This window comes from Pinus tabuliformis, chromosome J (genome assembly GCF_031772625.1).
Source record: "Pinus tabuliformis cultivar Carrire ecotype Pingquan chromosome J, CPIR1, whole genome shotgun sequence".
NCBI lineage: Eukaryota > Viridiplantae > Streptophyta > Pinopsida > Pinales > Pinaceae > Pinus > Pinus tabuliformis.
Window position 1 is genome coordinate 865,877,783 of NC_142295.1, and position 3,512 is coordinate 865,881,294.

A 3,512-nucleotide genomic window follows, 5' to 3' on the forward strand; every position below is an offset into this window, starting at 1 on the left:
GAAAACCATATATCCATTTGCAAAATTGTTACAGGGGGAGTTGTATAGGGACGATGGCAACATGCCCGAGCAATTTTAGCCAATTCTGGTGCACGGTTTCCAAGAAATCAGCCTCCATCACCTTCAGCAATTTTTGCATTTTCTCCATATCTGTGCATCCGTTTCCAAACCTGTTTCATGGGGAGATGCACATGGGTGATAGTAGCCTACCCAAGTAGTTTCAGCCGATTCCGATGCACGGTTTCCGAGAAATTGATCTCTGTAATCTTTAGCCATTTTCCGTTTTTCTCGATCTTTGTGCATCCATTGATTGCAATTTTGCTATGGGAGGTGCATAATGATGAGAGGAACATGCTCAGAAAGTTTCAAATCGATCCGGTCTATCGTTCGGGAGAAATGGCGAAAACAAGTTTCTGCCTTGTAAAAATTCAACATCAGCAACTTGAGGGTGTAGATCTGAACGTGAAGCCAGCTCCTGCAGCATGGATCCGGCCAGAGGATACCTGCACAAGAAAAAATAGCCATGAATCAGCCACCAAGCCATCATGCAACCACAGAAACCAGTGCATGCAGCAAATGAAAGGCCATAGCACCTCACAGCAACCATTCGACTTCCAGGTACGTGACTAAAACTCATTCCTCTGATTTCATGAATGTAATTTGGAAACTGCATGAGCAATGAGATGGTTGGGATTAAAAAAATCGGTGGCCAGCTAACTGGCCACCCTCATCCAGTTCAACAGCGCTCGGTGGGTGAATGAGACACGTGCGCTCAGCCATCTCAGGAGGAAATCAGGAAACAGGTAATGGTGACTGTTTGACCTTCGACGTAATTGATGGAGTGATCACAGGTAGGAAACAGGATGTTTCGTGACAGCACCGCCATCTGCATGGGCCAGCGCACATGTTGGCCACTTCACTCCCTCGGCGCAAATCACGCAGCAATTAAAGACTGCTCGGCTAACTCTCACCACCTGCTGATTAATTTGCACTTGCAGCGTTCTTAGCCGAAGTACATGTCCTCTGCTCCCACAATCTGTTAACCCGTCATCCTCCACGAGCTTTTCAGCTTAGTTTGAGATTTTGTTGTGTATCGGGCTCGCTCAGGGGCGCAGGGGCGTTCTACAGGAAGACGTTCTACAGGAAGTACGGTATATCCTTCCGAAGCAGAGAAGCCCAAGTTTTTCTTCATCAAGTTTGGAGCTTGAAAAGAGGTAGGCTCAGGAAACTGCTCTGCATATGATATTTATATAAGGTGGAGGATTAAAGACACAATATTTTAGTTGAAAGAAAGGAAGTGAAGCTTAAAAGACTGCCCGTGTTTTTTTCCTTCTTTGGGTTATTCGCAGTCTCTCCGTTTTCCTGCTCTGCATCCAAAATATGTTTTTTCTTTCTCACATTCTTCTGAAAAGAGAGATGCAACCATAGGAACTAAGCCTATGTGAAAGAATGAATTTGCAAGACTGTCCACTTTCTAAAAGAAAAAAACTATGTTATTTGTTCTCTGATCTGTAAAAAAATAAAAAATAAAAATGATTTCTTTTCAAAAAACTAAGAAGCAAATTCAGGTTGGAAAAGTTTGAAGAGAGAAAAAATTGGAAGTTGTTGTTGTGAAAAACACGAACATTCCAGGAGCAGTAACAAGTTTACAAGAGGGGCAATGAGCTGTCTTTTTAGAAGAAAACATGGGTTTTTGCAAAATTTCTGGCTTCAAGAGAAGAAGAAAACAAACAGTTTTATTTGTTGCATGTTTATGCAAAAGAAGCGATGCAATTCTAGGGAAGAATCAAGCCTGAAGAATGTGAAAAAACCAATGATGAGGGAGCACAAATCATTCAAGCAGAGGGAAAAACAAAGGAAGAACAGAAAAGAAAAAGACTACAACAGAGAAGGCAGAAGCTAAACAAGATGAGAAGAAAGCCAAAACAGAGCGTGAGGAAGCAAGCTAACAGAGGCAGAGAAGACAAAAGAAGAGGGAAAAAAAGGAGGAAGAGCCACATCCAGCCAAGCAGACCAAAACAGTTGAAACCGTTTCTACAGGAAGCCAGAAAACAGTCAGCACAGGACTTTCTATAGGAAGTCTAGAAATAGGGCAACAGAGGGAAAAATCGCCTGAGATTTTAGCCAGGGAGGCAGCAGCTGTGCTGGCCACCCTAAGCACATCTCCCAAGTAGAAGGGGAAGCGAAAGAGGGAGCCTTCCCTGTATATAAAAGCAAGAAAGAGCGTGAGGATGAAAACTGGCAGACCTCAACCACAGTCAAAAGAGCCAATTACAATGGTAGACACCCCAACTACACAAAAGGAGAGGTCTCCCTCCAAGGCATCCGTCACCTATGAACGGGGAAGCTCGAATACATACACCTAGAGAGAAAGAATGAAAATGTTGGACACAAAGGCCTCTCTACAGGATGCTGACACAGTTCTATAGGAAGCTGAGAATTCTCCAAGAAAAGGAGCACAGGCAGTGGGAAGAAGCAGAGAAAAAAGCATGGTTTCATGACCAAGAAGAGGACATCACTTCAGAATCTTGGCATGACAGGGAGGCCACCAGGGCCATCAAAGATGAGGAAATAGATTAGTTGCTCAGAGGATGAGCAACACTTTCAATAGGGGGGTGATGATGAGCCCCAAAAATGGATAATTATATGGGCTCATTCAGCCTCCTAATTCAACTTAATCCACCATTCTCATTAGTTTATTGTATGTTTTTTATTATATTTATGCTAATAGAGTGAATTGGGTTAGTCATTATACCAACAAGTCTAATGTGTGCTTTATGCAGTCTTTTTGGTCAATTTGGAGACAAAATCAAAGGTTTAAATAAGCACTTGGCAGCCAAATTCTTGGAGAGGATTTTTAGGAAGGTGTCACCTTCATTTATGGGCCCTTACCTCGAATTCTCCACCATCAGCTCGGAGTTCAAGGGCCACCAAATCGATTATCACAAGGGCAGCCAAGCAAGTTCTAGTAAAAGTGCTGTTAACTACAAGTTTTTGCAACCGAGTTCCTAAAGTTTAGGAGGGTTGTTGGGGTCCTCAATTTGTATAAATAAGAAGGCTTAGGGCCTCATTTCAGTTAGTCACTTTGTAGGCAGAAGTTAGCTAGTTTGTAGTTCGATTTTAGTGATTCTTTTAGTCATTTTTTAGGCAGTAAGTTAGATCTGTATTTCTGCACATTTTCAAGTTTTCCTTGTGGACAGTTTTTGGAATGTAACTATTCTTTTGATCAATAAAGATGAATCCAACTTTGCACCAGCTCTAAATCTCTCTTAGGAGGTTGTAGCTCTTGGGGTTGGGCCCATCTCAAGTGCCCAATACCTCCTTTGTTTACTTTTATGTGTTTTTGCTGCATTCTTAGAATAAAATATGCTATTTAGATTTAAATCTTGTTTTGTTATTTAGGTTGCTTTTGATGATAAAAAAAGGATTTTCATGTTCAGATTTAGTTGATAGGTTAATAACAGGGGAGATCTTCAGAAAAAGGGCCATCAAGCACCTCTGATTTCACCTCT